Below are 24159 nucleotides of genomic sequence, written 5' to 3'. Positions count from 1 at the left end.
TAATTAATTAATTAATCCATCAATCAATATGTAATGATTGTTTCCCCTTGAATTAGCAGGTCCTGAAAGAACAGAATTTTTTAGTATGATATAAACACATAGGATCAAGATGCTGAAGCTTTTTAAATGGCAAAAATAATAAAGATATAGACTTGTCCTCTCTTCAACACAACACTATGGAATCATTCTGTATCAGACCGATCATGTCGCTTTGGTAACATAGAATAAGTGTCAGAGGTCGACCTAGGTCCAAGTACCTACACTGTGTAAACACTGCATAGCCTATACTCTTAACAGCTTTTGGGTGGGACTTGAACACGTAGACTTTAGGAAAGTAAGACACCAGGGAATGGAACTTGAAGGCAGGAACTCAATGAAAGTCTTCTTAGATTTAGTCCTTAGGATGACGAGTTCCACAACAATATGCTGGAGAGCAAACTGCAGATTACTTAAGTAAGATTTTTGTTGTTGTTTTTCTAGTGAAGTGGGCCAAGAGAGACTGGATTTCCTTGAGGTCAAAATCTTACCTCTATCAAAAGCATCCCTTTCTATGACTCATCAATTTTTCATGAAGGTGAAGACTAGGATTGATAAGCAATGAGAATCAGTGCATTTTTCCAGCAAGAGTTTTGGGCACTGACTACTCAGACTATTTATCACTGTGTCTTTAAATGGCCATTCATATTTGTCTGCACATAGAATTGCCGTTCAGGACTTTCCACACATATTCTTACATAAGTAGATAAAAAATTTTAAGGAAACATGGAGGAAAGCTTCAAAGGATCAAAGAAGTCCAGGCACATGATCTCCAAGGAGGTTTAGAGGAAGTGCCTGAGAGGCAAAGCATCTGTTCATTTATTAATTTAGAAAATATTTATTGAGTAGCTACTTGGTGTTAAGGGCTGGAAATTCAGAAATGGTAGATCAATTCTGTGCTCTTAAGGCTTACCCTTTCTGCTTTGCCTTAATAATGGTGGCTGGGATTAGGGAATAATTCTAGGTACCAAAGACCTATTTATTTTGCCATATCATAATATTTTCTTGAATCTTTCTTGTCAATCACACACCACCTTTTCTTCTTGAGTCACTTTTTAGCTGTCTGCATTGCCTAGCCCATCACAAAATATGAATGGTGGGGGAGGGGATGAACTGATTTGATTTGCCAGACTTTGGGAGTAAGGTAGCTGGTACATCTTGTACCTGAAACGATTACTCCTATACCTTATCTAAACACTTCCAATTGGCACATTAGACATTAACAACCTGTTCAATAGCAATTGATTAGATTAATGGTAAGATAATTGGATCCTTTCACTAGAAGAGTCAAAGGTATGGACATAGCCCAATAAGATCCTATATTTCTTGAATATGTGTATCTAAAGACTTAAACTAGGGAAATCACAAACACCGTCATCTTCAATACAGTGCCACTGATCTATTCCTAAGCTGGGCAAGGAGTATGTGTGTGCTGAATGCATCATAAAACACAAAAAGAGAAATCAGACAGCCATCCATTACGAAGACATTAAGACTTAAAAATATCTTATGTTTATGTGTCCCTTCTATCTCCTCACTTTCTATCAAATGTACATCTTTCTGACCTAAGTTTCTTCATCTCTGAACAGGGTACTTGTTTCCCTTTTTAACATTTATTCATTTTCTTACCTTTCCTTTTATGTCGCACGAAACTCACTGCTTACGAGCAAGAGTAATTATTCACTGTTTCTCTTATCTTTGTTTTCCCACACATTCCTTCCAGGCCTAATGCCTGTGACTATATGCCATTTCAGAATGTGCTGGTCTGTAAGCACAAATGAACATTCTCTTAACCTGAGAACATGAGTGGCAGGTGAGTGAGTGGGAGCAAAATTGCTTCTGGTAAATGCAGGTAGGTGGAAAATGTTAGCTGCCTGATATGTTCTTTAAATGCTGTAATAATATTTCTCATTTAATTAACAGTGTGAGAAGAGCACTGGTAAAGGCTCAGAGGGATGCCTACAGTGTTCTTCCACAGCCATGCACAGAGGAGGTGGAGAACCTCTCCTGACAGGTTAAAACCATGCTAATACACAGAAAACAGGGCTGCAGGCAACCTGACACTCGTAACTCCAAAAGAAGGGACTGCCAAGAGTGGGCAGGAATCATGTGGACTCTTCTGTAAGCCCCCTTAAATACTTTTCTTAATACTTATGTAGCCTACCTGTATCTCAGAAGACATATTTTTAAATACAGAAAAAGATCGAGGAGGAAGTTACAATGAATCTTCGCAACTGACAGTGATTATCTAGAGTCTAGACAAAGTAAGAGACCAACTAGAGGCAAACTAATTTAGATTTGCTCGATAAAACATGCTCAAAGTTAGGTGAATAGTATTTAGCCTGTCTCTGAATGTACTTTATTAGCTTCCTCTAAAAGATGACTAGTTTGGAGAAGCTGGCTCTAGTCAAATAAGCTTCATGGCACTCAAATCCAAAGGAAAAACAATGCCTACAATCATGTTGGACACTTTTAATAGAATTTCCTATCTGTGAGTATGAAATGGTGAAGGAACCATTAGTGACTGAACGCTTCATCAAGACAGGCTATAATAGAGGTCAGTACTTCTATTAATTGTGGGGTTATTTTTCAGAGAAGTAACAAAAGCTTCGGCCATCATAGACAGAAGTCAGAAGATAAGAAATGTAATCATTCCTAAAAAAAAAAATGTGTATTTTCAAGACCTAGGTAATATGAATATATAATTGTATGTATGTGTATGTATATGTATATATATGCGTGTGTGCATATTACATGTTTACACATGTATATATATATATGTATATGTGTACATATATTTGATTTAACTGAAAAAATCATCTAAGGTTGGCTATAAATTTTCCCTATATAAAATTTCAAAAACAGGCAGCATTTTAAAAGATGAACATAAATTCATGGCCAACTAGAATTTTACCTCATCAGAAAAGAGTGCTTATTTTTAATAAACCTAGGTAGCTGTGAGATTAACCAAAAAAATTCTAGAACTGACATAAGGTAATCTGTGCTAATGGAAGTACACAGGTAGTATTTAAGGACAAATTCAAGAACAAAGCTTAAGATCTAATGTGTAAAATTTAGCCTGAAGTTTTAAAGAAGAAATAATTTTATTAAGTATATAACACTGAAAGAAATTCACAGCTTTTCCACGAGCATAAAGAAGAAAGCTAGAAAAAAGATGATATATCCTATGATATGAAGGTTTTCACACAAAGGTTGTGAGGAATACAATAATACAGACAGAGCCTCTGCCTACAAAGACCTTACAACCTACAGGTTGAGGCAGACAGATGCAGCAAATAGTTTTAATAAATGTCTGGATGTGATACATAGAGATTGGTCAGGAGGAAAATATTATTTACAATGCTGGCTGTAATTTGAGCCAAAGGATAGAAGCATTCATTCCAAAGAGAGATTACTCTTACCTTCTGGAAAACCTCTTTCTGGAATTCTTTGGTTGTATTCCCTCTCCCTACCCTGGTAGGTCTATCAAAAAGAAAGGAGATCAAGAAGTAATGAAGAACAGGAATGTGGGCTTGCCCTCTAGCAGCTCTAGAATGAAGAATTGTTTTATGAAGTGGTACAGGGATCTAGAGAAGATGAGAAAAAGGGTCACATGAGGACTCTGGGATCTTAGGGGAAATAGATTGTTATGGGTTGAATAGTGTCACCCAAAATCCATAGGTTGAAGTCCCAACCCATTGTATCTCAGAATGTAATTGTCTTTGGAGATAAGGCCTTTAAAGAAGTGGTTATTTTCAAATGAGGCTTTTAGAGTGGGTCCATAACCAGTATGATTGGTGTCCTCATTTAAGAAGAGGAAAAGACACCAGGGACATGTGCACACATAAGGATGACAATGTGAAGAGGCAACAAGAAGGCAGCCGTGTGCAAGCCAAGGAGAGAGGCCTCAGAAGAACCCAACCTTGCCAGCACCTTGATCTCAGACTTCCAGTCTCCAGAACTGTAAGAAAATAAATTTCAATAGTTTAAGCCACCTAGTCCATGGTATTTTGTTATGGTAGCTCTAGGAATCTAATACATAGAATTAGTGGAGTCAGGATAAAAAAAGAATATTAAAATGAAAAAGAAAATCTAATTCTAAATGTTTTTATTTTGTGTGCTGTATTCTATGTCCCTTTATTATCATCAAGCCCTTTAGAAACTCTATTTATAAAACAATTTTGTGCTTGTAGTAACTTGGGGGACTAGAAGAGAAGAGGTGTTTGAGGAAACACAGGGCAGAGACAGACATCAGCGAAAATGAGGGAATCTATAAAGACACAATTAAGGATGCAACAAGAGCAGGAGGATTCTAGGAAGATGGTGCAGTAGGAAGCATCAGAAATCTCTCCTCCCCACCTAGACAACAATTGCCCTGGCAGAATCCAGCTGATGTATCTCTTTTGGAACTCTGGAGTCTATTAAAGACTTGCAGCTTCCAGGAGAAGGCTAGGATGGTAAATTGTGGTTAATTTTGGTCAATTTCAGTTCTTAACACAGTAGTAGCTACCCACTGCCCACCCCTCAGCCCCATGGCAAGCAGCTGTGTATGTGTTGCTGGAGCAGCCTGCACCAGCTTGTGGAAACCAGAATGAGCAAAAAGGACCCTGTGTTCCAAAGATTACAGATCTGTGTTCTGATTGCTTCACAACACAGATGCAAAGATAAAGAGGAAGAGGCCATTGTTCTTTCACCTCCTTCCATTATTGCAAACTCCTTCCCCTTCAGGCTAAAGTAAATTTCATAAGCATTAAAGGGTTGGCAACATTTATCCCCTCATTTTTCTCTCTTTTCCTCTTTTGAGAGCCAGGCATTGAAGATTAAGATATTTAAAAGCAACCACATATATGAGGGGAATTAGAGAATCACTGCACATGCCCAGAGGAAGACACAGGCTCAGAAAATACTGGAAACAAACTTAAGTTTACCCCTCAGACTTATCTGTATCACAGAGGCAGTCTATAATAATCATAAAAACTCTCCAATCAAAAGACAGATTAGCAGAATGGGTCAAAAAAAATTAACAAACTATATGCTATCTACAAGACATGCACTTTAAATCAAAAGACATGAATAGGCTGAAAGTGAAAGGATGGAAAGTGATATTCCATGCAAACAGTAACTAAAAGAGAACAGGGGTGGCTATACTACTACCAAACAAAATAGACTTTAAAGCAAAAAAGATTACAAGACAAAAAAAAGGGTATTATATATCAATAAAAGTTTCAATGTAGCAAAAAGATATAATAATTATAAGTATTTGCACACATAATAACAGATCAAAATATATGAAACAAAAATTGAAAGAAATGAAACAGAAAAACAGTTCTACAATAATATTTGGAGAATGCACTATCCCATGCTCAATAATGTATAGAAAAACCAGACAGAAGATAAGTAATGAAAAAGAGAACTAAACGATACAACAAAACAAGTAGGTCTAACAGACATATACAGAACACTTTACCCACCAACAGAATACACATTCTTTTCACGTGCACATGGGACATTCTCCAGGAAGGACTTTACGTTAGCTCACAAATTAAATATCTGTAGATAGATATCATACAAAGTATCTTCTCTGACCACACCAGGGTAAAGTTAGAAATCAATTGAAAAAAAAAGGAGAACTGGAAAATTCACAAAGTTGTGGAAATTAAAGAACACACTCTTAGACAGTCAAAGAATAAACTACAATGGATCAAAGAAAAAAATACAAGGGGCTTTAGGAAATACTTAGGGATGAATGAAAATGAAATCACAACATACCAAAACTTATAGGACACAGTGAAAGCAGCACTGAAGGGGAAATTCAGAGTTAAAAAAAGATTACATTAAAAAAACAGAAAAAAATCTCAAATTAACAACCTAACTTAACCAGTTACAGAACTAGAAAAATAAGAACCAAACTCAAAGATATCAGATGGAAGGGGATAATAAAGATGAGAACAGAGATAAGTGAAATAAAGACTAGAAAACTAACAGAAAAAATTTTTTAAAAACCCCACAGAAGTTAGTTATTCAAGAAGCAAAACTGACAAACCTTTAGCTAGAAAAACTAAGAAAAAAGACTCAAATTAATTAAAATCAGAAATGAAAGTGGGGGATTTCCCTGGTGGCACAGTGGTTAAGAATCTGCCTGCCAATGCAGGGGACACAGGTTCGATCCCTGGTCTGGAAGGATCTCACATACCGTGGAGCAACTAAGCCTGTGTGCCACAACTACTGAGCCTGCACTCTAGAGCCTACATGCCACAACTACTGAGCCCGCATGCCACAACTACTGAGCCCATGTGTCACAACTACTGAAGCCCATGTGCCTAGAGCCCATGCTCCACAATGAGAAGCCACCACAATGAGAAGCCCACACACTGCAATGAGGAGCAGCCCCTGCTCGCTGCAACTAGAGAAAGCTCACATGCACCAAGGAAGACCCAATGCAGCCAAAAAAAATAAACGAATAAATAAATTAAAATAAATAAATAAATAAGTAAGTAAAAGAAATGAAAGTGGGACATTACTACCAATTCTATAGAAATATTTTTAAAAGATTATGAAGGAGTACTATGAGCAATTGTATACCAACAAATTGGATAACCTAGATGAAACAGACAAATTTCTAGAAACACAAAACCTACCAAGACCAAATGATGAAGAGATACAAAATGTGAACATACATAACTACTAAGGAGATTGAATCAGCAATCAAAAATCTCCTGGCTAAGAAAAATCCTGGACCTGGTGGCTTCATCAGTGAATTCTACTAAACATTTAAGAAAGAATTAACACCAATCCCTTTCAAACCTTTCCCAAAAAATGAAGAGAAAGGAACACTCTCCAACTCATTCTATGAGGGCAGCATTACCCTGATACCAAAATCAGAAAAAAGACACCACAAGAAAACTAGAGAATAACTCTTATGAACATTGATGCAAAAATCCTCAATAAAACACTATCAATAAAAAAAAATCATCTCAATAGATGCAGAAAAAAGCTTTTGATAAAACTCAACATGCATTTAATAAAAACTCTTCAGAAAGTGGTTATAGAGGGAACATACCTCAACATAATAAAGGCCATATATGACAAACCCACAGCTAACATCATACTCAATGGTGAAAAGCTGAAAGCATTTCCTCTAAGATCAGGAACAAGACAAGAATGTCCACTCATGCCACTTTTATTCAATATAGTTTTGGAAGTCCTAACCAAAGCAATCAGAGAAGACAAAGAAATAAAAGGAATCCAAATTGGAAAAGGAGAAGTAAAACAGTCACTGTTTGCATATGACATGATGCTATACATAGAACATCCTAAAGACACTACCAGAAAACTACTAGAGCTCATCATTGAATTTGGTAAAGCTGCTGGATTCAAAATTAATATACAGAAATCTGTTGCATTTCTATACACTAATAATGAACTATCAGAAAGAGAAGTTAAGAAAACAATCCCATTTACTGTCTCATCAAACGGAATAAAATACTTAGGAATAAACCTACTTAACGAGGCAAAAAACCTGTACTCCAATATCTATAAGACACTGATGAAAGAGACTGAAGACAACACAAACAGATGGAAAGATATACTGGGTTCTTGGATTGGAAGAATCAATATTGTTAAACTGATCATCCTACCCAAGGCAATCTACAGATTCAATGCAACCCCTATCAAATTACCAATGGCATTTTTCACAGGACTAGAACAAAAAAATCTTAAAATTTCTATGGAAACACAAAAGGCCCCAAATAGTCAAAGCAATCTAGAGAAAGAAAAACAGAGCTAGAGGAATCAGGCTCCCTGACTTCAGACTATACTACAAAACTACAGTAATCAAAACAGTATGGTACTGGCACAAAAACAGACATATAGATCAATGTAACAGGATAGATAGCCCAGAAATAAACCCACGCACATATGGTCAATTAATCTATGACAAAGGAAGCAAGAATATACAATGGAGAGAAGACAATCTCTTCAATAAGTGGTGCTGGGAAAACTGGACAGCAGCTACATGTAATAGAATGAAATTAGCACATTATCTAACACCATATACAAAAATAAACTGAAAATGGATTAAATACCTAAATGTAAGACTAGATACTATAAAACTCCTAGAGGAAAACAAAGACAGAACACTCTGACATAAACCGCAGCAATATCTTTTTGGATCCACCTTCTAGAGTAATGAAAATAAAAACAAAAATAAACAAATGGGGCCTAATGAAACTTAAAACCTTTTCCACAGCAAAGGAAACCATAAACAAAATTAAAAGACAACCCACAGAATGGGAGAAAATATTTGCAAATGATGTGACTGACAAAGTATTAATTTCCAAAATACACAAACAGCTCATACAGCCCAATATCAAAAAAACAAACAACTCAATCAAAAAATGGGCAAGAGATCTAAAAAGACATTTCTCCAAAGAAGACATACAGATGGCCAACAGGCACATGAAAAAAAAAAAAAAAAAGCTCAACATTGCTAATTATTAGAGAAACGGAAATCAAAACTACAATGAGGTATCACCTTATACCATTCAGAATGGCCATCTTTAAAATGTCTACAAATAACAAATGCTGGAGAGGTTGTGGAGAAAAGGGAACCTTCCTACACTGTTGGTGAGAATGTACATTGGTGCAGCCACTATGGGTAACAGTATGGAGGTTCCTTAAAAAACTAAAAATAGAGTTACCATATGATCCAGCAATCCTACTCCTGGGCATATATCCAGAGAAAATTATAATTTGAAAAGATACATGTACCCCAATGTTCATAGCAGCACTATTTACAATAACCAAGACATGAAAGCCACCTGAGTGTCCATCAACAGACTAATGGATAAAGAAGATGTGGTATATATACACAATGCAATATTACTCCACCATTAAAAAGAATGAAATAATGTCATTTGCAGCAACATGGATGGATCTAGAGATTATCATACTAAGTGAAGTAAGCCGGACAAAAAAAGACAAATAGCATATGACATCACATATGTAGAATCTTTAAAAAATGATACAAATGAACTTACATACAAAACAGAAATAGACCCATAGACATAGAAAACTAACTTATGGGTACCAAAGGGGGAAGGGGGGGTACATGTACAAGTAATGCCACTTGACACTCAGTACCTACCTTCTAAGAGTTTTAATAAGCTTGACAAGTATTATTACAACATTAAATGCATTTTACTAGAGATGAATTGAGGTATGAGAATGTTAAGTGTCTGACTCCATGTCACCAAACAAGTCAACCATCGAGATGAAAACCAAACTCTGGTCATCTGCACCTTAGCTACTAGATTTCTGATTGTATTTTGATCTATTATCCCTAAATTATACAGAATTTCAACAAAAAATAAACAAACCAAAATACAACAACAGAGGATGATCAGAAAATCATTGTTGGCAATCACTTCTTGCTTTTCAAAGCCACTATACAGTTAACACTTCATTTACTGATGAATTTTTGGTGTTACTCAAACTACAATCAGCCTACAAATTTCTCTACAGGCAACTGATCTAGATTTGAGAATTGGAAGGTCTCAAGTTGAGCTTATCCAGGACCCTAAAGTCTGAACTTCTAATGATGGAAGTTCTGAGAACAAGGAAGTGGTGATGTCTATACAATCATCCCTCAGTAATCATGTGGAATTCGTTCAAGGACACCCTGTTGGATACCAAAATCCTTGGATGCTCAAGTCCCTTATATAAAATGGTGTTGTGCGTACTCCTTAGCTGAATAAATAGTGGTTCAGACAAGATGCAAGATGCATCCCCTGACAGCTGTATCGCCTCTTTAATCCTGCTCCTGCCTTGGGCCAGGCAACAAGAAAGGACAATTCCCTTTGGTAAATTAGTCATCTAATTCACAGAATTGATATCATGAGAAATGAATTAGTACATTTATGTGAAAATTGCTTTGAAATGTATGCTATGCTTTCCAGATTCAGGCTACTCTGTCTTCTTTGTCCATTGTCACTACTATGATCATCATTATATTATTACTGAGAGAAGAAAGAGACTATTTCAACCACTGTTGGGGAAAGGAACTCTGAACTGTGTTCCAAGCTGGATTGTTTGGGGTTGCTGGGACAGTATTTGAAATAAATAAATAAAATCAAAAAAATAAAACTTTCTTAATTAAAAAATAATTTTAGAAACATTTTAAAAGAAAATGTATGCATTAAATTTAGCAAATTCATAAAATACCTAAAAAATAAAAATAGTAAATATAAAAACCCTTAGTTCCACCATTTAATGCTAAACACTACTAACATTTACTATTCTTTTCTACAAGGGTATTTTTTCTGTGCACAAGTTTGGTTTTTGTCTTATACTGTGACTATCAGAGTATACATAAAATGTTGCATCTTTCTTTTTTTCTCTTCTTTTTTTATCAAAAACATCTTTTGTTATTTATAATAACACCGGTGCTTAAGGGTAGATTTCATGTGTAATATCTATAAGGCATTTTCTTAACTTTTATAGCTGAGGATCATAACATTATCCTGAAATTAAGCATTGAGAAGAAACTGAATATAATCAACAATTTACATTGAGAGCATTCTAAATTATTACTTTAGTAACTGAATCCTCTAGTGTTTTCAGGATTAAAATCACAACACACTTCCTCCTCCCCGTGTCCTCAAGTTCATTCTCTAGTAGGAGGGGGAAGGGTAAGCTGGGACAAAGTGCGAGAGTGGCATGGACATATATACACTACCAAATGTAAAACCGATAGCTAGTGGGAAGCAGCCACATAGCACAGGGAGATCAGCTCAGTGCTTTGTGACCACCTAGAGGAGTGGGATAGGGAGGGTGGGAGGGAGGGAGATGCAAGAGGGAAGAGATATGGGGATATATGTTTATGTATAGCTGATTCACTCTGTTATAAAGCAGAAACTAACACACCATTATAAAGCAATTATATTCCAATAAAGATGTTAAAATAAATAAATTAAATTAAATTAAATCAAGGGGTTGTGAAAAAAAAATCACAACACAGTTTTCTATACACTAAAGTCTCATTTTGTATAAAAACGCTTCAAAATGTAGACATTTGGTCTTCCCTGGTGGCGCAGTGGTTGGGAGTCTGCCTGCCAATGCAGGGGACACAGGCTCGAGCCCTGGTCCGGGAAGATCCCATATGCAACGGAGCAACTGGGCCCATGCGCCACAACTACTGAGCCTGCACTCTAGAGAGCCTGCGAGCCACAACTGCTGAAGCCCGTGCGCCTGGAGCCCATGCTCTGCAACAAGAGAGGCCACCACAGTGAGAAGCCTGCGCACCGCAGCGAGTAGTAGCCTCCACTCGCTGCAACTAGAGAAAGCCTGCGTGCAGCAACAAAGACCCAGTGCAGCCAAAAATAAATAAAATAAATTTATTAAAAAACCCAAAAACATATATACATATAAATTTAACAAACTATATGCGTATACACATGCATTATATATACATTACAAAAAATGTAGACATTCATGTGAACTTTTATTATTTGTGACTACTTTCTTTGTAGGATAATAACTGTTGTACATATTTTTACTAGGTATAAATTTACTTTTTATAATATTTATCTGACTATAACTATACACTAAGTTCATTAATATTCAGGGAGTTTTGCTACTAATATAGCAGGATTTACACTTCAGAACCAACAAACTTTTAGAACACAATCTGTAAGTTGGAGAGGTGCTGCCATTAAATGCTGTGTGTCCTATCAATTCCCTATAAGGAATACTCTGAATTCTGATAACTACAATCATAATAAGGTAAAACACCCACTGGGTGGATTAATTTTAAATACTGATGATGAACTACTCTTGAATCTCATTACCTATTTCTCTAATACAAAAATCTTGTGTCTCTCATTTTGGATAAAATGTGTGATGAAAAAGAATTCTTTCTTATTACAATGAAAAAATATTTTCTCTTCACAGAACACACCAGAGGTTGACCTGATGTTTCAAAAACAAAAGACAAAACAAACAGTAACAATAACACTTATTACATTAGGGACTGTAGTGGGATTGCAGTTTTATCCTTGAAACTACACAAACACTTCATGAAAACCAGAGTTTAATTTTTGTTGTTAATGGTTCTTTGGATTTATGCAAATAAAGAACATTTCTCTACTATCAGTCAATCTGTCTCTAAGCATTTGTTCTTAACACAGTTCTTACATTTAACTAACAAAAGCAGTGTTTTGATTTATACATTCAGCTATCTCCAGATTAGGTATTTTTACTGATGTCAAAATAAAACTTAAAGGAAATTAAAGAAGGAGAACACATTGCAAAGATACCCCTGTGGGGTCAATTAGCACCTATTAATATTTATATAATCCATCACTTAATGCCAAATGAATCTTTCTAAAACATCTTTTGTCCATCAGTTCCATGTTCAATAACCTCTCCACAGATATTAAATAAAACCTAACGCTTTAGCTCTGTATTTAAGACAGCCATCAACATAATTTGTCTTCTCTATTAGTATAAGAAAACAATTTCAAACCTTTTACCTTGTATTCTTCCTTTCTTCACCCTACCAGTTCAAATACTATTTCCCCTACCACACACAGATTCACTGTTGAATTTATTGGCCACTATGCTACATTTTCTTTAACGTCATAGCCCATTCACCTCTTTTCTTTTCATGATTTTCATGACTGCTAATAATACTTAAATTCTGTAGAACCCTTTCTTCTTCATAAAAAATATGTGTACCTATAACACACAAACACACAGACACACAGACGCATACAATACTTATACATTAAAAAAACATCATTGGTCTTCTTTAACCAGTAAGGTAACAGAGAATGCAGTTAGCTTGAAAATAGCTAGTTAATTGGGACCAGAATTAGAGCTAGCAACTCAGTTCAGCACATCTCTCTGAGTGTACCATGACGCAGGTATCAACACCGCTCCCTCTTCTACCCCAGACCCCAAAAAGCAGACCCATGACCTGGCCTCTATGCCAAGGGGCAGGGGGTGGAGTTAAACTTTGGAGTGCCTTTCTGAGAATTTTTGTTTCTGTCTAGGGCCTAAAACCAGGCAGAACTGTTCCTCCCCTTCACAGTGCCCTCCTCTGTGTGGAGTCAACCAAACGTCCTAAAGGGCACCAAGGCTCATGACTATAGAGTCAACCTGGGGTCCCATAACCAGGCCCACTTCCAGGTGAGTGGTCTGGTTAGTGAACTGCTCCTGCTGGCTGATGTGATATCTCCTTCAAGGGGTATATGAGATTAAACTACCAGGATGGTGCTGACTCACTAATCTGGGGGGACTTTACATAGTCACATAGATAGAGGCCTCTATGAAAACATTTTCTCATTACCCACTCACCCTAGGGGGTGGCCTTCCTTCCGTGGGTAAGAAGAAGAATGAGAAGAGGTTGCAACAGTGCAGAGAATAATTTAATACTGTACATTTGTAGTGGATTTTAGAATTCATAAAATATGATCCTCATAAGAACTTAAGTAATTAATTCGATAAATATTTATCCAGGGTCTTCTGTTGTGGCACTGAATTAGTCGCTGAGGATTCGTAGACCTACAAGGTAGATGGTATCCATGATGTCTTGAGACTTGCAGTCTAGTTGTATAGACAAAAATTAAACTAATTATAGAAATAATCATCATGTAAACACCGCAATAAGGTTGACTTGAGAAATCCCCCAACCCCTCAATTAGAGGACCACCTCACCTAGTCTGTATGGTAGGTATGGCCATAAGATAATTAAATTATTTAAATTTACAGCTGATTGAATTGAATTTGACAAAGTTAAATTAACCTTGGTCAAGGTCACATAGTGTGTAGATGACAGAATTAACACATGTAATAGGACTTATGCTCAGCCTGTTCTTTTTACTATCAGTAATTTCTTAGACCAAAAAATAGTGAACCCTACCTGATTTAAATGAGTTCATTCTTATTGAAAAAAGCATTTGTGTGTTTGCAGGAATTTCGAATGTTGTTATTACATAAGGTAGCTTTTAAAGACATAAAAGTCACCATCAATGAACAGCCCAATTGTATTATTGACTATAAATTTAATTGCTATGGTAACTATAAATAAAGATGATCACTTTTAATTGATCTAACCAAGGATATGTCCTTATATGTTCTCAGTATCATGCAGGGAAATAAAACAGTCTGCTGGAACAGAAAGTGAGTGGGTGGCCAGAGCAACCTCGCTGAGAAGGTGAGAAAGAAAAGAAGGACCCAGACTCAGAGGTCCAGGGATGGGCATTTCAATAAGTGAGTACAGCTAGTCTGAGTCATGGAAAATAAAGTATATGTTATTGGAAATTAAGAAAAGGCCAGATCATGTGTGGCCTTTGTAGGCTGAGGCAGGAATTTGGATTTTATTTTAAAAGCTATGGGAAGACTGTGATGAGTTCTAAGCAGAGAAGTGACATGATGTGACTTAAATTTTTAAAAGATTGTTCAGATCAAGTGGGCATGTGGAATAGAAATAAAAGTTGGTCCACCTGGAAATGATACTTAAGAATCCTCTAAAGGAAGTCAGAAGGTATAGGAAGAAAAAAAAAAAAAAAACTGACAACAGGTAGATGCCATAATAATCAGCACAATCAAAAAGATTTGTGATAAACAGAAGAACCAGGGTGAGAAGAAGTATTTTGACAAGCAAGGAAAAGAGTCATACATGGATAACCTGATGCAATGTCATAATCTGGATTCATGCACAGGCAAATGTAGAATTAAGGGAGAGAAACCTAATCATTGTCATAAACCCAGATGCATTCTGTGTTCAGAATTTCTGATTCAGCATTCTGTAGTCACTGGCTTCCCCATGTGTAAAACTCTATATACCTGGAGACTTTTTAGGGCACCACCATACACTTTGGGTGATAGCAACATTTCGCTGAGAAGAAGGGCTTTAGATACAGGCCATAGGAGTATGAGCAACTGATTCAGCATCACTTATCCATGATCTTCTCATTGGTAAAATGGGGTCATCAATAGCATCTACCTCCTAGGTTGCTCCTAGGGTTGCTATAGGTAGAAAAAAGATAATCCATATATAGTGCTAAGCACAGTACTTGAACCACATGAAATTACAGTTAGCTATTATTAATATTATTACTTATATGTCAGATTAAAGTTATAAAATCTATGGTTATTAAAATCAATTAATGTTTCTTATATTTTGGTTGGCATATAATTGATGTATACCTCATTAACTGGTATTATCTAAGATTAATGATATATTCATGTAATTATATTTCCTTTATCTTTGTGTTTTTGCCTATCTTTATTTTCTTTGCTGACTTGAGGAATAAAGAAAAGTATCACAATCTCTACCCATTTTTGCCTGCCTCCCTCATTGGTACCCTCCTGAGGCAACCAATTTAAACATCCTGGATATATGTCTGTTCTCATATCCCTCCATGCTCATATTAACCTATACACCTATTATGGGGGTAGTGTTTAGAAAGTGGGGTCTGCACTATATAAATGACTCTGACTTAACAATGCATCGTGGACATTCTGCCACATTAACAGATTCAGATCTAACTCACTCTTATCAAAGACTGAAAAATATTTCATAATATGAATATACCATATCATCTTCAAGCATTCTTCTATTGATGGAGATTTGGATGGATTATAGCTTTGTTTTTTTGTTTGTTTTTATCTCTTACAACTATTATTATAGTAAACAAACACAGCGTGGACTTATAGTGTTACAACTGATAGGCTCAACGCATCAAAATCAGAATGCTAAATCAAATGTCGCTTTCTACTTTATATTTTTCATTGTACAGGGATGTAGTATAGGTACATTGAACTGAATTCTGACAAAATGGACTTAGGTTTTCAGTCTTCACTAGCACTCTTATAGAAATGTTTGGTTTACTTTAAAGGAGATATTTACTCCCTTTTTGTTTGCATCTCCCTTTTGGTTTCATCAGATCTAATGAAGGATATTAATAAGTTGCTGAGTTCTTTCCTATAAAGCATTTCCTTTGGTCTCCCTCTCCACTAAGGATTCTCTATTGCAGATGTCCAAGTTCTATGGGTCATTGGGAATACCCGATGAAACAGGTATTAACTACTTGACATATCTAGCACTGTGTGTTTGTGCATGTACACATTGTACACATATGCATGTGTGCATTGTATGTGTATAAAAAAACATGTATATTGGTTATCTCTTGACTAAACTTTTCTCACTGAAGATTGTATAGGAGAACAAAGTGAATACAAATTGTTCATTGCTAAAAATGAAGGAAATATTAGTACTATAATGGGCATACTCTTCATTATGTCTTACAATAAAATATTTTTCCCAGGGGAAGCTGTCATTAAAGTTATATGGGAAAGAAAAGGAAAAATAAGATTCACTCTGCAAATTTTCAATTTTAGCACTACTTTTCAAAAACACATCAGCTGTATAAACTGGAGATTGCTTGGACAACAATCTATACCTGGAGGCCAAGGAGTTTTTGACAGAATTTGAAGATGTGCTATTCAAGATTTCATGGTGCTTATTGGAGAATTTATTCTTTCTAAGAAATGGGTCTTCTTTTCAGTGGTTGTTAAGTTGACTACCACAGAGGTCACCTCTTAGATGTCAATTTAATGCATCTTGATGTGTTACCATCCCTGTTATGAACACCTGCATGTGAACATCAGTGTTCCCGTTGGCCTAAGTGCCTCAGGACTACACAATATGGGCATGACTCTAAGGCAGGAGTTGGCAAACTATGACCCAAGGGCCAAATCTGGCCCATGGCCTGTTTTTTTAAAGTCTTCAAGAAAAATTCTTTTTTCATTTGTAAAATGTTGCAATTAAAGAAAAAAAGAACATGTGACATGTGGCCTACAGAATCTAAAATACTTACCCTCTATCCCTTATAGAAAATGTTTGTTGACCTTTGCTTTAAGGTAATGTTTAAATATTTTTTTTATTTTTTAAAAAATCTCCAAACTTGTTATTTGTTACAGCTTTTGCCTCTTTGGGGAGTAAAAAGTGCACTCTTTCTCAATTTGACTCAAAGGTGAAAAAGGACACAGTGCTTTACTATGCTGAGTTGCATTTGCTGAAATACACACACACAAACACACACACACACACACACACACACACACACACGGACAGTCTTGAAGGAAAGACTGCTTAAAAAGGGAAATGCGTAATGCAAATTCACTTTGACTATAAATGTTATTAATCTCCTTTTGCCTGCTTCCCATCAACAAAGAAGGGATAGTTATTATCGTGCCAACTATCTCACAGGGATGTTAAAACTGAGATGAAAAGAGATCTGAGCTCTTCACTAGATGCTACACTGACCCACAGTATTGCTATGATAATATATTACTTAAGAGATTATTAATGAAAAATTATCCCACAAAAATAACTATCCTAGGAGAAAGTTTGGAGGTGGCAGTGTCACCTTGCTACGTACTTTGGAGTATGTTTTCATATCTGAAGGCTCTAACTATTTTCTCCTTCCTCCTTTAAGTCTCTATAGAGGTAAACTCCATTTCCTGTACCATTGATTACTAGTAGGTACCTTGCTTACTCAGATGTCTCATGGTTCAAAAATGAGTCATCATGGTGATAAACTTGATAAAAATGATGCCGTGGACACATAGAGCAGACATGCAAGGGAAATCCAGAATTCTATTATTTTAAAGCTAAAAGGACATTATCATCGCTTACCTAGTTCCCTTATTATGGCTTATCTGGGTCCTTTATTCTTATAAACAGACACTGAGAGATGAAATGGCTTGCCCTTATAATAGAACCAGGATTAGGTCTTAGGGCTCTTGAGTTCTCATGCAGTATTTTTTGCAATAAAAAAGAAAAAGGAAATAGGAAGAAAAGATTAAACATGGAGCTTGGAAAAAAAGAAAATGAAAGAAAAATGGAATATGTAAGTACATATTTTAAAGTATGTAGAAAATGACATATAGGATCTCTATGTGAGGAGAAATAGGAAGAAAGACTCAAAGTGGGTGGCAAACTGGCAACGTATGTTCTTATTCACCAATGCCAGGATTATCTCAGTGAACTTGGGCCAAACTGCCATGACAATAATTAGCTCCAGTACTTTGACAGATCATTATGAAAACATTAGCAGGGCATTAGTGAGAATTACCCATTTTTCACACATTGATTACATGCCACAGTTGGCTTGTTAGTGTATTGGTGCCTAAGAGCTGAGCTCTAACTAGCACTTTCCTCCTTCATCTGATATCTAAACCTGCTAACCTCAAAATAAGCCATGCAAAGGGACTTTGTTAAATAAGTACAAATCCATTTCGCTTGTTTAGGAAGAAACTCATTAATCAAACCAGAGAATTATTTGGCCCATCTCTGCTCAGCAATGCACAGTAATCCACCAACTTCCCCTTTAAGATGACCCATCATGCGTTTTAAGGACACAACCCAGCAGCACCATCCTCCACAGTTTCTCTGCTCACTTCCTAGGCTGCTGCTGCTATCTCAGGTCTCAGTTCAGGAAGAGGTGGCCTCTCACTTTATTGTCTTTAGTCCAAGGTATATTCCTACATTTCATCCATCTCAGTCATCAACTGCCTTGGCCTATGGAACCGCTAAATCAGTTGTCCTCAGCAGTCTGTACATTAGAATCACCCGGAAAGATTTCAAGGAAATGCTGACGTATGGTCCACATCCCACCCCAAATGACTCAGAATTTCTGGAAGCGGGACCTGGGCATCTGTGTTTGCTTATTTGTGTTAAGCTCACAAGATGAGTCTGGTGCACAGTGGGGGGTTGGAAGTGACTGCATTTTCAAATACATATTTAGATTCATTAACCTGGAGTACTGGGTGATGTGGGGTATACAGAGGGATAAAGTTAACAAATCAGTTGGCTTATTCCCAATATTGATGAGAGATGGTGCATTGTTCTCAGTATATGTGAACAGTCTAAAATACCTAAGCAGAGAATAAGTAACTTTGAGGGGGCATTTTGTGATTATTTTTACCCTTTTCTTGCATAACACCACCTGTCCACCCACACAGAAAACACATTTAATTTTGAGTCATATATTTTAGAAGGTGCAATTCTCTCACACGATTTTATAAGTGATTATCTTTTGCTAATTTGAAGAAGTCCAGCATGGATACGCAGGGCAAAGTTCCCTCCCCCTCCCTTTCCTTCCCTTCACTTTCAAAAGCGTATGTCAAAATAACACTGACTAGAATATGTGAAATGAATTATTGAGATGCTTGGAGCTAAGCAGTCTCCGAGGCTGGTTGGATTATAGGACAAGCAGGGGTGTGTGTAAGTCACTGAGCTGTACTCAGTCATGGGGTCGGCATCTGGATCCTTTTATTTCCACAGGAAACTCAAGAAGGAGGAATAATACAAGACAAAACCAAAGAGAAAGAAGGTGAGGAGGAAGTACTCTGTTTACATGTCTCTCTCTCTCTTTCTCGCTCCCTCTACCTCTCTCTCTTTCTCTATCTGTCTGAAAAGGAAGATTGAAATTAGGCACAATTGAAATGAGCTGCACAACTTTGGCCAAGATATTTCCCATCTTCTGGATTCAGTTTCCGTATCTGCCACATGAGAAAACTGATTAAAATTCTTTTGATTCTCAGCAAGCAGTAAAGTGTTATGATTCTATGAGAAAATTTCTTAGAGTCCCAAATAGTAGGGGACACGTAAGCTGTCTTCAGCAATGTAAGGTAGACCTTTGCCATTAAAAGATTTATTTTTATACTCCCCACTACTTGAGAGAACTCTTAAAGGTGCAAGGAATATAATAAAATGTGAGCTGGCCAAGGCCAAGTTGAATCTCAAGTCCAAAGAGGCTGTGCTGCAGGCAAGCTTTAAGCCGATCCAGCCTGTGCCAGCAGTGGGGTGTTCCTGTTCTGTACTCATCTTTGCAAACCTAAGGATTCACAAGGATCTCGGGTTATGTGTCTCATGATTATTAAGAGACTCTTGTAAGTCTCCTTACATTTTATAGAAATGCCTTTACTTAATATGGCTGCCTATTTTAAGATATCATCCCTCTCCAATGATCATGTGGGGACACTGAATGGAGCAAGTAATTTAAAAGATAATGAATGCCTTGGGAACTGTTTTGGGGTGTGTATTGGTTTACTAGGGCTGCTATAACAAACAGACTATTTAACTTTTTTAAAGAAATTCTTTTTAAACTACAGAAATTTTCTTTCTCACAGTTCTGGAGGCTAAAAGTCTGAGATCAAGGTGCTGGCAGGGTTGGTTCCTCTGAGGGCTGTGAGAGAAGGATCTGTTCCAGGTCTCTCTCCTTGGCTTGTGGATGGTCATCTTCTCCCTATGTCTTCATAACATCCTCCCTCTGTATCCAAATTTCCTCTGCTTGTAAGGATAACATTCATATGGATTAGGACCTATCCTAATGACCATATTTTAACTTGATTACTTCTGTAACCTATCTCCAAATAAGGTCACATTCTGAAGCACTGTTCTGGTTTTTTTTTTACTGGGGGGGACACAATTTAGCCCATAACAACAAATGTTTTATATAAACAAAGACAGTCTTAGCAGTCAGTGATTTTAGTCGGTATGTGTACATTGATTTTATTGAAATGTGAATTAAAGAAATCAAGCAAGGAATATTTATTATTATTGATATTAATACTAATACTATTACAAATAGATACAAATTACTGAGTACTTACCATAGGATTACCTTACATGTATTATTTTATTTAATCCTCAAAAGAATTTTGTGAAATTCTTAATATTATTTTCCTCATTTTACAGATAAGGAAACTAACTCAGAGAGAGGCCCAGAGTCACATGGTTAGTAAAGCTGCAGACGCACGTTTATAATCCATATCTGAACACCCTAAAGCCCCTAGCACACCATAAGTGCCAATGATACAGTAGTTAGTGTGGCACAGTGGTTAAGATAGTAAAAGGAGTATCTCCAATAAGTCTTATACTTAGCTATAGCGTTAATTTCCCTGAAGTTCTGTTCTAAAAAAAAAAAAAAAAAAAACAAGACATCTTCATGATTTTCCATCTCTTACTTCCTAAGTTCAACTGTCTTGAGTAGACATTCAAGGCAACCCACCATCTGGCTATAATTTACATTGCCACTCTTAATGTCCACTAACCCTCCACAGTATTCCAGTACAGTCATATGCCATGTATTCTTTTTCATTTAATCTAAAATGCCATCTTCCGTCCTGGAGCCTCCAGCTAATGTGATCAGAGAAGTCTTAATGGGAGAAGTAACATTTACTCTGGATCCTGAAGGCTGACTAGAATTTTGACAGGTGGAAGCTAAACCTTTGGAGGAAGGAGGTAAACATCTGAGAAGAATAGGTATGAAAAAGAGGATGTCATAGCAGAGCAAATTTTGCAGAAGCATCAAGAAAACAAATCAGGCCACTTGACTAAGAAATTAGAAAGTCATTAGGAAGATGCATACACTGACTCTATTTTTCAGAATTTCAAGTAATCTTTTGGTCAGTTCACTGAAGGTAGAGGTAACGGGACAGATGTTGAGTATTTCTTCATTTAGCATTTGATTCTCAATTACTCTACCCATTTTACGTCTCTGGACAATTTACGCCAGCAGCCGTCTCCATTGCCCAAAAGGCACATTACTTTGCAATTGGCTGGATCTAACAAAAGGACTTTTCGACTTTTGCAAATCTTTTTTAAAACAAAAATAAGGGCTCTTTTACTAGATGCCAACAGAGGGCTCTGGAGAAGAGAAGGCAGATAGAATATATATACATATTACATATACGACATCTTTTTACCTCTCTTACAAAGTGGTGGCCCAGCAATCTGGGAAAGGTTTTAATTTTCAGCATCACTGTCTTGTTTCTCTGTTCCTGATCTCCAATAAACGAAGTAAAGAGATGAAGGCATACACAATTTTCTTTTGAAGATGATGCCAAAATGATTTGGCAAAAGACAACTGCAGGTCTTTCACCAGCTCTAACATCCATTGGGACCACAGTTCTTAAAGTTTGGAGCACAAGCACATTTGAAGGTAAATCAAGGCTGACAGCAGTCATCTTTAAAAAAAATAAATAATAAGCCTAAAAGAAAACACATTGAGATGAAGAAATAGGAGGCCACACCAGAGAAAGAAGAGGTGCTCTTGTAAATTTCCAGTAGAAGGTTGCTAGGCAATAGTCAGAGGAACCAGTCAAGGGACCCAAGTTCTAATTGCAGATGTTACATTCCAGTCTTGCAGAGATGGGGAAGAGATTTTCAACAGTCAAACAGGATGCTGAGACTTCTCTCCTGACCTCGGGCCAAGACAATCTGCTTTTTAACTGGAGGCAACTGTAATCCATTCTGTGAACAGATGGCATAGAAGAGAAAATTCAAACACAGGCTCTCTAGTATCTATTCCAAAAGCTAGCCAACTTCCAGCTGTGGTAGGATAGGCAAGGGAAGATAAAGGTCCTAGTGGGTGGGGAAGAGTTGTATAAAGAGCAGAAAAGATACTTTCTAACAGTGAAGGATGACACGCCAAGAGGCCTGCTTTCGTTACAGTGATGCTGGATAAATTCACATTGTAATCACTTTTATATCAATTATACTTCATAACTCTTCTAGATCATCCATGATTTCTGTCTTTAAAACAGGTCTGTGTCTTCTCCAATTTCTACATTCTTTGTCCTTCTGAATATAACAAAACACTGTTCATTATTATTTATTTTTCATTTTTTCTTCACATTAAACTATTGAAAGCCAGAAACTGCATTGCTAAAGTTTGGTCATATGATTTACAAATGCATGACAGGGTCACAGGAAAAGACTCAGCAAGAGGAGACCCTTCCTTTGACACAATCAGGGGGCAAACACACAAGCAAGAGTGAATGTCCATGTCCATGAAATGTGCAGTGGTGGAATAGTGTCAACTTTGCATGTGATCTTAATATATATTCAGTGTTGATGTTCTCTATTGACTTTTCAACCTAGAAAGTGTTGATCGTCAACACAAGTACTACGAACTCTATGAAAATTTTGATTAAAGTACTAAAAAAGGAATTTTAGGCACAATATGAACTCTAATTACTAACAGAAGAGTGTGGAGGTTTTGACCCAAGCAACAAGCATTCCCACAGTTGATTATTACTGCTGTATCCTGCCTAAACAAAAGGTGAAACTTTTAACTGAAACGTTATTAAAAATAAACAGACCAGTGGAGACCTTCAAGATGGCAGAGGAGAAAGACGTGGAGATCACCTTCCTCCCCACAAATACATCAAAAATATATCTACATGTGGAAGAACTCCTACAGAACACCTACTGAACATGGGCAGAAGACCTCAGACTTCCCAAAAGGCAAGAAAATCCCCACATACCTGGGTAGGGCAAAAGAAAACAGAAAAAACAGAGTCAAAAGAATAGGGACGGGACCTGCATCTCTGGGAGGAGCTGTGAAGGAGGAAAAGTTTCCACACACTAGGAAGCCCCTTCACTGGTGGAGACAGGGGGTGGTGGGAAGGAAACTTCGGAGCCACGGAGGAGAGTGCAGCAACAGGGGTGAAGAGGGCAAAGCGGAGAGATTGCGCACAGAAGATTGGTGCCGACCAGCACTCACCAGCCTGAGAGGCTTGTCTGCTCACTCACCAGGGTGGGTGGGGGCTGGGAGCTGAGGCTCGGGCTTCGGAGGTCAGACCCCAGGGAGAGGACTGGGGTTGGCTGCATGAACACAGCCTGAAGGGGGCTAGTGTGCCACAGCTAGCCGGGAGGGAGTCAGGGGAAAAGGCTGGCCCTGCCAAAGAGGCAAGAGACCATTGTTTTGGGGTGCACGAGGAGAGGGGATTCCTGCCCCATGTGCCCCCAGAAGGCAGAGCACCACCTAAGCGAGCTCCAGAGATGGGCGCGAGTCACGGCTATCAGCTCAGATCCCAAGGACAGGCATAAAACACTAACGCTGCTGCCGCTGCCACCAGGAATCCTGTGTGCAAGCACAGATAACTATCCTCACCCCTACCCTTGGGCGTCTGTGCAGCGCACCACTGCCAGGATCCCGTGATGCAGGGACAACTTTCCTGGGAGAAAACATGGCATGCCTCAGGCTGTTGCAATGTCATGTTGGTCTCTGCTGCCGCAGGCTTGCCACACATTCCAATTATGAC

The 24159-nt window shown here is 37.3% G+C and overlaps 1 protein-coding gene and 1 long non-coding RNA gene across 3 annotated transcripts in view; one reads left to right on the top strand and one right to left on the bottom strand.

Moving 5' to 3' along the window:
• The window catches only part of LSAMP (limbic system associated membrane protein), a 640478-nt gene that overhangs the window by 558733 nt on the left and 57586 nt on the right, over positions 1–24159 (bottom strand). The gene's annotated exons all lie outside the window — the stretch shown is intronic.
• The window catches only part of LOC309659892, a 408054-nt gene continuing 384619 nt past the window's right edge, over positions 725–24159 (top strand). Inside the window, exon 1 of the long non-coding RNA XR_014263028.1 lies at positions 725–10866. This is a non-coding gene — a long non-coding RNA (uncharacterized lncRNA). The remainder of the gene's footprint in view (positions 10867–24159) is intronic.

Source organism: Balaenoptera physalus (genome assembly GCF_965194825.1).
Source record: "Balaenoptera physalus genome assembly, chromosome: 4".
NCBI classification, from domain to species: Eukaryota; Metazoa; Chordata; class Mammalia; order Artiodactyla; family Balaenopteridae; genus Balaenoptera; species Balaenoptera physalus.
The sequence above is the reverse complement of the archived record's forward strand: the minus strand, read 5'-3'. Positions and strand labels throughout refer to the sequence as shown.